The sequence below is a fragment of the Lissotriton helveticus genome, chromosome 6, assembly GCF_964261635.1.
Source record: "Lissotriton helveticus chromosome 6, aLisHel1.1, whole genome shotgun sequence".
NCBI lineage: Eukaryota > Metazoa > Chordata > Amphibia > Caudata > Salamandridae > Lissotriton > Lissotriton helveticus.
The window spans coordinates 2,099,735,122-2,099,747,652 of NC_136067.1; the positions used below are offsets into that span (position 1 = coordinate 2,099,735,122).

The 12,531-nt window shown below is 43.8% G+C and overlaps 1 protein-coding gene across 6 annotated transcripts in view; it reads left to right on the forward strand.

Annotated features, from left to right (window-relative positions):
• LOC144764041 (uncharacterized) overlaps positions 1–12,531 on the forward strand; it is a 54,967-nt gene that overhangs the window by 18,295 nt on the left and 24,141 nt on the right. The window lies entirely within an intron of this gene.

The window sequence follows — 12,531 nt, forward strand, 5'->3', positions numbered from 1 at the left end:
TTCCAATTCTGGACTTGTTTGTCCCTTTTCACTTTTACTCGTCAGTTCGGAGATGGGGGGGGGGTCTAGTGTGTCTTCCTTCCTTTTCCGGGTCGCCAGTCCTCCTTCGCTGTCTATGCCCCTGGGTTAGAGAGTGGCAGCATCTAGTGGCTGAGTGTGTCTGACGTGGCCGCCATTTTAAGGTCAGGCGCGCCGCTTTCCATTCCCCTTCGTCTCTGCTGTTGCTCGTTTTTCTCCTTTGCGAGCTGGTGGGGCCGCGTCGGGGGTGAGGATGGACGTACCTCTCCTGTCGGTCGCCGAGGTCCCTCAGCTCCGCCTTTCCAGGACGTCCCGCCTGTGTCCACATACACCGGATTTCCCGCCGCTAAGTCCTCCGAGTCCCCAGGTCCGCTGGCTTATCTATGGCAAATAAACGTCAGCTGTGGGTCCTTCACGATTTTGCTCCACATCCAGTTGTCAGCATCACGAGGGGTCCGCCGTCCAAGGGGTCCGAAGAGCGTAGGCAGCCTTGTCCACCGACCGGGTACAGGATTCTCCTTCAGCGTCCTGCGTCTCTTGTGTTCTTTACGCTTTCTGTATGTGCCTATCAGCTAGAATTGGTTCCGCTTGGTCCTGGGTCGCATTTTGGGGTTGTTCGGGGATTTAATCCAGTTTGGAGATCCCTAGCCCCGGAGCTCCTCACTAGGGCTCCCTCTTAGCGGCCATCTTGATATGGAATAATTCAAACTGGAAACATACGCTATCCTCTTGCCGAAATCTCTAAACTGCAAAGTCGCAGATGAATCCAAAAAGCATTCCTCGTATTTCTCGGGGCACTTCCGTGTGTGAATACTGCGCGTATAGCGTCTTACGTCTAAATTACGTCCCCATAGACATAGTTAACGGACTACCTGGTATGTGAATGCGGTGTCTCGATGGCTGCCATATTGAATGAGTGTAATGAGTGAGATGCCTCCTCTTGAAAAATCCGTTTGCGCATGAATGAACACAAATCTAACATAAGAACTAAAAATTCTGTGGTGGCAACTCATTTTCAAGAATTTAAACACAACATTGCGCAATTGAGATTTCTTATTCTGGAAGTTGTTGATAAAATTGAAGGTAGAGATAACAACAAACAATTATTGCGCAGGGAAAACTTTTGGATTTACCATTTACAAGCCATGAAACCACATGGTCTCAACGAAAGGACATAATTTGCGTCTTACCTATGAATCCATAGCAGGACATTATTTTTTGCTCTGAAATGTCTGTATATTGATGCCTATATACTAAGTTGGTTTGTAAATAGCATGTAACATTGTGTATTCCCGTTAATTTTTGATTACCTTCTCATGGTATAACTTTTGCATTATATCTAGTTCATTCTTACATCATTTTTTTAAACATCGTGCGGATTCTCACTCATTACACTCATTCAATATGCCAGCCGTCGAGACACCGCATTCACATACCAGTTAGTCTGTTAACTCTGTCTATGGGGACGTAATTTAGACGTAAGACGCTATACGCGCAGTATTCACACACGGAAGTGCCCCGAGAAAATACGAGGACCGCTTTTTGGATTCATCTGCGACTTTGTAGTTTAGAGATTTCGGTAAGAGGATGGCGTATGTTTCCAGTTTGAATTATGTTGAAGCGCTCAATTCAAAAGCGCGGCGAGTACATGAGTTTAACGTTTTTTTAGAATTCATAAGAACTTCTGAACATAAAGAACTTTATTGGTATCATTTCACCTGATCTTACAGCGGTGACAACATAGACCGTACGTTTTTTGAACTAACTCGTTTTCGATTTACTTTTTTTATATAGATCACCTTTAAGATCTATTGACACATTTCGGCATGAACACGTGAGTACATTTACATTGTTAACAACACTATACCACGATTATTCACGAAATTCACAAATCACTTGCCAGAAAATGCATGCAAACATGTTCAAACCTAAAATGCTGACTTGATCGAGTTATCCTTGGTTGTACATTACATGATGTTATATGACTTTTTTTAGAGTACACTCCCTGATGAAGAGCAAAGTATGCTCGAAATGCATTGGAGAACAAAAAATTATTTCATGAAGTGAAGTGGAATACTAACAGCCTGATTCATGTACATGCTGTTTTGCGTGGCCCTAATAGCGAATCATAGCGACTCGCTATTGAGGACACGCAAAACGGCATTCATGTAGGAATTGCTAATAAAATAGCGATTCCTACATGTTCTTTATTTGCGAGTAGCAATTTGCTACTTGCAAAAACTCCCCATTCATTCCTATGGGCCAAGAGGCCCATAGGAATGAATGGGGAGTATCCCTTATTTGCGAGTAGCAATTTGCTACTCGCAAATAAGATAGCGATTTTAAGGGTGCCAGGGGTGTCCAAAGGACGCCCTGTAGCACCCCTAAAATGCACATTTGGACAGGTGTTGCGCACACACATGTCCAAAGGACATGTGTGTGTGCAACATGCAACTTAGAAAAATGCTTTTAAAAGCATTTTTCTGAGTTTCTGCTATTTACCGACAGGTCTGACCTCTCGGTAAATAGCGGCCCCAAAAGTGCTAAATCGCAATTTCTGGATGTGTCATGAATAGCATTTGAGGAATCTCTAATAGAGATTCCTTAAATGCTATTCCTCGCATATTTGCGACTTCTTAAATAGCGATTTTTGCATTTGGTATCATGAATACCAAATGCAAAAATCGCACTCGCAAAGGGCCAGATTCTCAGAATCTGGCCCTTTTGCGAGCGCTAATGGCTACTTGAATCAGGCTGATAGTCTCTTAACGGAGTGATGTGAAAAGTAATGTATATATAAAATTGAAAAATATGCAAAAATCAAAAGGAATTTCAAAAGAAAAAACGAATGAATAAAATTCAGTTTATATGGAACATTTGAAGTCTTTATTGATTCACTACAGGAGTGCCCCATTAAGGGATTTGCAACCAAGTTCATTGGAAGCACACAATAGCGGTTTCACACACACTCATACACATGGGCTCCATATATGTTTTCGTGTTTCTTTTCCATTGTCCCTTCCAACCAGGAACACATAGGCAGGCCTGGAGCCACATTTAATTGTCACTCTGGTGGATGGCAGTGTAACTGCTGCAGTCCAGGCCTCAAGTCATGTTTCATTGTCACTCTGGTGGATGGCAGTATAAATGCTGCAGTCCAGGCCTCAAGTCATGTTTCATTGTCTCTCTAGTGGATGGCAGTATAAATGCTGCAGTCCAAGCCTCAAGTCATGTTTCATTGTCACTCTGGCGGATGGCAGTATTAATGCTGCAGTCCAGGCCTCAGTCATGTTTCATTGTCACTCTGGTGGATGGCAGTATAAATGCTGCAGTCCAGGCCTCAAGTCATGTTTCGTTGTCACTCTGGTGGATGGCAGTATTAATGCTGCTGTCCAAGCCGACACATCTGACTGGCTGCCAGCCTTTTGACTATCTTATACACAATAGGGCAACCCAATAATCCCCTAAAGACTGGATACAATCAATCACAAAATATCAATGTCCCTAGAGGAATCATTTAACATCATTTATTATTTATAATGCTGTCACATCATTGAACATCAATTGAATACAGGGAATTTCTTCATAAACACCCAGTTATATAAAGAGTTATTTTATTTAAAGTTTTTTTTATATTTGAATCGCAATCTGTCAACAGACATACTACTGGAATTATTCTTTCATTCACTAGTAGTATATAAACACCTTTTGCTTTATGTACATATGGAAAACAAAACACCATATTTCAGAATCAAACAGAAAATGTTATCTGATTTGTATACTGTCTATTAGGCATACAAATGTAAGCAAAACGGTGCCAATGCGTCGACGTTTCGGTCTCTCGCTGGTCTAAAAGATCCTTGAGACCATCTTCAGGACGGTATAGTTGCACATCAAGATATACTAGACAGGGCCATGAAGTTTTAGGAGAGCACTAAGTCAAAAGAACAACATAATACATTTCAAAACACAAAGTAACAAGCATTTACAATGCAACGGTCTCACCTTTGCAAAAGTTAGAGCTATTGGCATTGTAAATGACACATTTTTTATTTATGCGTTTGTTTTGAAAACAGATAAATAAATGGCATTGTCATTTACAAATTCCAATAGCATAATCTCTCGCAAATGTGAGACCTATTACATTAGTACCCACACACACACACACACACAGAGCCACACACACACACGTCGTGGTGTCACATACAACTAACAACGATAGACAAAGCCAATAGTCCTGACTCCTTGTATCATGTATCTAGATGCAATGACAAACAGCAAAATACAAGTTCGGCGGACCACTATGCTAAGTCACGCTCTTAACTACACTGGCCACGCCCCTTTGAGAGACCCTCCAGTTTTTTCATCCCACTCAAAGCCCTGCATTCACCCATTCATTCACTGCCACAGAAGGGGACACATTCGCCTAATATGGGAAATACTACTTGAAGCACCTAATTTAGCCTAATCAGTCTGCAATCAGCAGCGGGAAAGTCACACCTATACAACAAAATGTGACTTCATACCGATAGAACACTGCGCTGCAGGGACGCAAACAACACTCAGTCATATTATATACATGACAGTGTTTGCATTGTGTGGCAAAGCAGATACAGGATATTGTCTAGGTACAATTCAGTTAGTGTATAGCACTTATTACTAAAGTAGGCAGACCTTAGCCTTTGTGAGAATCATAGCAAAATAAAAATAAAAACCAGATCAAGTCAAGGACGCAAACGGCACCATGCTATTGTTTATTTACTCAGATGATTTGCATCAACATGTAACTTGTGAGCACGTTTCTCTAACTCTCCAATAAGCCCATTATAACACTTTGTACAAATGAGTTTGAATTGCTCACACAGTTACGATTTGCATATGTTCAAAAGAGTTCTCTGATCTTGTTTACTGCTTGCAAAAGGACCAGCCGTGCGAAAGAGATTCATCCATTAGCCTCCCTGATCAGACGAAAAGAGTTATTTAAAGGCAGTAAATTCAGGAATGCACGGATGAGATCAGGTGATGATGGCAAACATGTCTTAACCGGATAACAGAGCAACATGGGCTCAAGTATGGGAGTCACATTCTGACTCATGGGGGGGGGGCTAAACTGCAGCGGGGGTGAGATGATGGGAATGCACAGTGCAGCGGACCGTCGGTGCAGGGAGGTGGTGGGTGGGGGGAGGGATCAAGTCAGTGCTGGACATGGAGAGTGGGTGGCTGGCTCGAAGTACTGCCAAATAGTTCACACGTACTCGTTTTTTCTGGTAAAGTTCTAGGTTATTATTAACATTTTAAAAAGAGCAGACAAGAACTATTACGCTTTAATAGCGACAGTGCAGACAAAAGTCGGTAAAGTTTTTCCACGTTTGATAGGAAAACTCCTGCTTTTACCAATGGGACAGGCTTGCAATGGGTTGTGCAAATCGATGCACCGGGGCCGCTATGCTTTCAACGAGATAGTAGTGACTTTTTGAAGCAGGTAAAATAATGACTTTCATTGAACAAAACAGATAAGGCTAATATTATGAAACTGTGCTGCTCAATTCCCATGCTTGAAGCATTCCAAGTCGCACAAACAAACAGAGCCATTCGGATAAAGCGTGTGCAAACTAACACTGATGTGGGACGTGAGAGGCGACTGCCTGGTGAGTAAGCATGGGCGGATTTAGCGGATCTCGCGTACGCGAATTTGCGAATTTACGGATTCGCAATCCGCAAAATCCGTGAACTCTCGCGGATTTGCGGATTTTTATGTTTTTTGTGTTGGCGAGCGTTCACGGGGATTTGTGGACCATTTCGCAATTGCGAACTTACTTTTCGGCTCGCAACGGCCGCGACTATGTTGTTTCTATGTCTGGTTTATCATCACAGGTTCACAGCACCCTCTGTTTCACCACTGCCACCCTCTGGTACACCCATGCCACCCTCTGGTACATCCTCACTGCCACCCATTAGGTTTGTTTATCACTGTAGATTATGGGGGTGAAAAAAAGCAAGCACACCTGCCCTGCTTCAACTGCCATGAATTAATTTGGGGTTGATTAATGTGTCAGTGATTTTGAAACTTCCAGTCTGGCTGGCACCTGCTTCCTTCCTTATCTGTAATTTGCTTTTCTGTTGCAGTGAAAGCAAGCACACCTGCCCTTCTTCAACTGCCATGAATTAATTTGGGGGTGATTAATGTGTCAGTAATTTTGAAACTTCCAGTCTGGCTGGCACCTGCTTCCTCCCTTATCTGTAATTTGCTTTCTGTTGCAGTGCAATTTTTTTTCACAGGACCTTTATGGTCTACTTGTAACTATTCTATGAGCCTGCTGTTTGGGTCATAGCAGGGTCAAAGAATAGTTGCAAATAGTCAACTAAACTCTGGAGGGGCCCCTCAGGAAGCACTAGAGTGAATGGTTACTAATGTTAAGTTTGAACTTTTGCACCTGCTGATTGCTTTCAGTTTAGCAAAAATCGTTTTTCTGCTATTTCGCGCGATTTGCGGGGCGCGAATCCGTGCGAGATCGATTTCGGAAGCCGCAAATGCGTGCGAATACACTATTTTTTTTTTTTGCGGCGTGTATGTTCGCGTGATTTTTTGCGTGTTCGCAAGGCGCTTGTAGCTATACGTTTGCGAAGTTACCCTAGCGGTCGTACACGGGCGCGGCCATCTTGTTTGCGTGGCGTAATTCCGTTTCCGGCCGCTATGTGTAATCTCGCAAAGTGTGCTGCTCGCTAGTCCAATTTCGCGCGTGATCGCGAGGAAAATCTTGCGCGAACGTACCCACGCGGTCGTGAATGGGCGCGGCCATCTTGTTTCTCATTCATTGCTATGGTTCTGGGCATGTTCTGTATCCTCTCTGAATCTCTGCCATCCTTTGCTTGTTTGAAGTTTATTTGATCTATTTTACTTATTTATCTATCCCTCTATTTTTCTAGCTCTATATTTTTGTGTCTTCTGCTACTTTTTGTTAATTTTAAACTACTTTTTTAAACTCTTTTCTTTTCTTCTTCCCTATTCTATTTCTTCTTTAATATTTAACTTCATTTTCTGCCCAGACCATGGTAAAGGGAGCCGGGAAGCACCCTGAGAAGGGGAAGGGTCCCGCACCCCGTGCCCGGCTCCCGTGCAGGCGTTTGAGGGGGGAGCTAGTGATGCCACGGGAGATCTTTAGCGCAGAGGAGGTGGGCGCACTAATCTTCCACGTCCAGCGCCGCCTCCCCAAGACCATCCTGGGAGGCGGCAAGATCGCAACCGGCTGTGGCATCCGGGAGCGCCGGAAGCGGTGGGAGAAGGTGTGCCGGGCCATGTTTAAGCTCTCTGGGGTCCGGCGCACCTATAACCAGGCCACCCACCGCTGGACGGATGTCATGGACCGGGAACAGGACTTGCTGGACGCGCTCGGCGTAGAGGTCCCCGGGCTTGGTGAGTAGTAGTAGCTATTTCTAGCTATTTCATCACTACTCTGTTTTATCCTGCTCTGTTATTTGCAAATCTTTGTTCTTTACCAAGAGCAATAATGCTGCCGATTACATTGTAGGTAAATTATATTTCAAAATCTTCTATGCATTTTAGGTGCACTGCTCTACTTCTCAGTCGCCTTGCTTGCTACTATGCTTATTTGTTTTGTATTTTGTGTTCATTTCATTGGCCTGAGAAATTATGTATGAGTGTAGTGTAAAGAACTGTGTAATGCTAGACACTAAGGGTCATATTTTCAATTACCGGCACATCCCTGCAAAGTAGCAGGGATGCGGCAGTAATTGTGCGCCATGCCACCACCACCACCCATGGGCCCAAAACGTCACAGAAGCCTTACGCATCTGTGCCGTAAAGGCGGCGCATTGCTGGAGTTGCGTGCCAACGACGGCGCAGCTCCAGCAATGCTCTGGGGTGCCTTATCTCCCCAATGCTGCATCAAGCCGTACGTCGGCTTCAAGCAGGCGCAGGGTTTCAATCATGCATCATTGTCCTAAAAGTGACTGATTGACATCTTGTAGATTTCCCTCAGCCACTTTTAGGATTCGTTCCTGCACAGGAACGCCCTCCCTTGCGCCGGAACGCCCCCTGATGGCGCAGGGCTTTACAACGTGATGCATCTCCCATATGCGTCATTTTTTTTTATATACGCCGCACCATGGCGCCTCTTTTGTTCTGCCGCTGCGTCACAAAAGTCACGCAACAATGGAGGAAAATGAGCCGCAAGGGACTTCTAAATCAGCCCCAACAGACTGAAGTCCAGTACTTCCTTTAGACACATGGCTATAAGAAGAAATACTGGTGGTGGTCGGTGGATTGATAGTTTGAGTATTCACTGATCTGCAAGCACGATGGACTTTGTCTGTCACTTCGCGTGCTGCGGACTGCTGCCTGCCAGGCCTAGGCAAACCTTTTTAGTAGTCTGTTTAGTGAGTTACATAGGAACTTTCAAAGTCAACGGTCCGCAAATCAGGCAATACGAATAACGTAGTAGACCACATGAGATTGGTCAATATATCCCGTGGAATAGTTGTCTATCTATTTGCTATTTCTCCAAAATATTTTGTTATTGTTCTTTTGAAATGTTTGATTTGGTTGACAAATCTCATCCATGTTTTCAGGTCTTTCTTTCTTTCATGTTGTACATCAGCTCCCCCCAAGGGCAAGAGGACACAGGAGGAGGAGGAGGGTGCTGTTCAGGAGGATGCAGGCCAGGATCGGGCAGGCGAGGGCTCCTTTGCTGGCCGCAGTAAGTTTTAATTTTAATATAGAGTACCTATTTTTTCCTAGCGTTCCTCATTCTATTTTTTCTAAATCATCTTTGATCTTCTTATAGACTGGATCTAAATTCTTATCCTGCCTCGACTATGACTCCCTGTGGTATTACTAGATTATTCTTATTAGTCTGTCTGTGTAGCTAACTAAGATTGCACATTTGGCAATTCCATTGGACTCCCATTCTAGTCAGCAATAGCTCTATGCACTGAGTGCAGTCCTCTGGGATTGTCCATAATGTCTTTTCAAGTCTTCTAAATGTTTATGCTTTGACAATTGCCAACAATAAAAAGGTGAATGACCACCAAGAAAGAATAAGATACTACTTTACTTTTGGTTTGGATAGGAGGACAATCCATTCTACTACTGTTGCAGGGACAAATCTGCACAAACCGAACTATGAACACTATATAATAGGCGCAGGTAGACTTTCTTTCCACATACCTCAGTGATATCAGACTTTGAAGAACCCCCAATCTCCTTACTGACTAGATAGTGTGGAAGAGTCATTTAGCTCCCAAAGTCACCGATGATTGATCCCCAAATGATGATTAGATTATCCAACGCAGGACAAGAGTACGGAGTCACAGTCAAGAAGTGTCAGAGGCACTCATGCTTGCAAAAAATCCAAAACCTTTAGCTCATCCACTCTAGTCTGGAGGACCAAAAACCACAGAGTCTATTTAAGTTTAAAAGCTTTATTAAAAGTAAACACATTTATTAAAATCAACTTTGTCATAAAATTAAACGTTTAACTGGAAATGGAAAAGTGCTTAGTGCTAACGTTTAATTGGACACATTTCTTGTGGTCGAGCTGAGCTCTCACCTGGTTTGAACTTGAGCTTGACCCTGATCGTGTTCTTAGAAGTCAAGCTTCTGTTAGGAGAAAAAGTGGTGGGTGTTAAAAATAAAAAGCAAGCATTCATCAGTGGTGCCAAAAAGTGCAACAAGACAACAGCCTTCCCTGGAAAAAGGGAAATTTTTACTTTAGAGTAGACAGTTACAAATTATTACTTGTATTTCGTTTTTTTCACATTTCTTTATTCCTCCTAGACTAAATATTATATAGTAGTGAGTGGTGTATTTCTAACATTCTTAAATGTACTTTGTAGGTGTAACATCTGGTGGCGGGGCCAGCGCGGAGGTGGTGGTCTTGGACGAGGACTCTGGGGAGGATGCAGTGGAAGTGCTGGCGGACGTTCCTGTGAGGGTTCACACGGTGGTGGCGGGAAGAGGTAAGCTATATATTCCTTACTTATTGAGATTGAAGACTGCATAGTGTGCTTTCTGCACGGGTGTATTATAAATCAACCAGGTAGTAGCCTCCTCTAAATGTACTTCGACTTAGCTGTGAAGTTTTTGGTGAGAAGAATCCCAATAAGATCTTAGATGAACTTGATGGATGGGATGAACGAAAAGCGAAAGAAGGGTGTAAGTAAGTGTGGAAGGACGAGAAATTTTATGATGGCTGGCAAAGAAGAATGTGTGCATATACTTTGAATGGATGGATGCCTGGAGCATGGTATTATCTGACTCTTAGATAGCATATGTGTATCTAGAGAGAGTAGATGGTCACTGGATGAACTAAGTGTTACCTTGAAGAGCATGTAACACCGCACCCGCACGTCCGTTCCAGTGTAGGGAAGGCAAGGAAAAGAAGTTGTAAATTTGTCCAAATACTACCATGAATAGTAGCAGTAGTTTGTATTGCCACTGCAAGCACAGCATATATCCGGTTATTACGGTGGACACTCCGTACCTCTCTTAATAACTTTAGTTTAGTAGTAGTACGTCATTCATGTGTGGGTGTATCACTGTTCACTCAATAATAAGCAAAGCACCTAAAGTCATCCCATATGTCATCAAATACATCCCATGTGAAGTGATAGATAATCAAATTTTTAGCTTCTTCAGTTTCCTTTTCTAGTACTCATTTGCACTGTAGGGTGAAAGGTAAATTAATTAAGCAGTAGCCCTTGTAACAGAGTATTCTCAGTGCCACCCGTAATAGAAAAGTAATAGCTTCACCACCTGCATGTTCTGGACCGGTACAGTAACGCAAGTCTGTCTCACTCATCATGGTGTGCGTCTGTTTTTCTCGGGTGCAAGTTCACTGCGCTGGCATTCTGCCGGCTTGCATAAGATAACGTACCAATTTTCCTAAACAAGAGAGAAGAAGAAGAATAAGACTGGTGTACTGTCATAGTCGACTGTAATGGAAGTCCATGGTGGTCGTAGAATTTGTTCATTAAACTCCCACTAATGTTAGAGCAAGGATGCAGAAGTGGGAGGTTAGATAGATACTGTCCTCAATAGTTATGTACTGTGCTTTCAATTTGCTACTTGTACTGTGACACAACTTTCGGCTCAATCACTTTGTGTTATTAATGTTAAGGAGCATTGGTTACAGACTATGTCTTTCTTTCTTCATATAGTTGCTCCTTCCAAATCAACGAGACCATCACGGAGGGAGCAGGCTCGAATGGCCCGGCAACGGAGGCTGGATGTCACTGTCGCCGAATATCGGCGGCTGGTGGCCCTGGAGGAGGAGGAAACACAGTCAACCGGTGGAACCACAACATCCTCCACTGGGACAGCTGCATCCTCCTCCGTGCCCCCACGGGCTGCCAGACAGCGCAGTGCTCCAGCGGTACGGAGCCGGCCTACCAAAGCCAACCGCCACCGCCAAGCAGCAAAGACATCAGCTGCCCCCCACAGGAGTTACAAGGCACGCCAGCGCCGCTTATCCCTAAGAATGTCCTACCTGGAGCAGGAGGTCCTTAGCTACAAGAACTTGGTGGAGGGCCTCCGCTTCGACCATGCCACCCTCCGCAAGGAGTATGATGCCCTGGCCGCTAAATTCAACAGCACCCTCCAGTAGTGTAGTGTCCTTTGCCCTTTTTTTTAGAGATTTTGGGGGGGTGGGATCTGGGAGTTGGGTTCTTTTTGGGACTTTTGAAAGACAATCGTTGGGGTTAGGGAGGGTCTTGAGGGAGATTATTTTGTTAGGGCTACATAAATATAATTTTTTAAACTTTATCTGACCATACCTGTTTTTTACTGCTTTTGAGTCTGGTGGGTGGGGGTTTAACAGTAAGTTTGTTTTCCTGAAGAGTCCTAGTACTTTAGTAGTACTACCGTCAATCTCTCGTCTAGTCCTAATAGTCCATTATACTACCTCCCACCAAACGCTTATCTTACCTGTAATTTGTGTTTGAAAGTAGGGCTAGGCCCAGGGCTGGCTCCACGGGAAATGGGATTAAGGTTGGCAATCCTGGGCGGATGAAATGTCCTCATTGCGGTGGTACTAGTGGTGTGACACAGTGGCAGTTGCATGCCTATGGAAAAAAAGAAAACGAAACCTGGTTTGTCCTTACTGTAGCATTACAACGGTTACGGTACGATAGAGAATATAGCAGGTGACAGTACACTAGAACAGTGCCACAATGTAGCCTAACAAATGGTAAAGTATTGCAAGTATAACTAGTACTTGCGTTGAATTTATTTGACATTGGCTCCTACTACTACAAGAAATAGTACTGAAGCTGAGTAAGTCTAGAATATATCCTCGGATTCCTTCACCAGCCTGTTGCTATGACCTTATCCTCCCCAGCAAGTGTGTGGAATTATTGATGTCATTTAGTCACACAGCAAGCAAAAACACACAGCCCGGGGGAAGAGGGTTAGGGTTTGGAAAATGGATGGGAATGGGGTTTCTTTTTGGGTAGGTTTTGTTGAGAGAAGAAAAAAAAAGCACAGCATGGACAAAC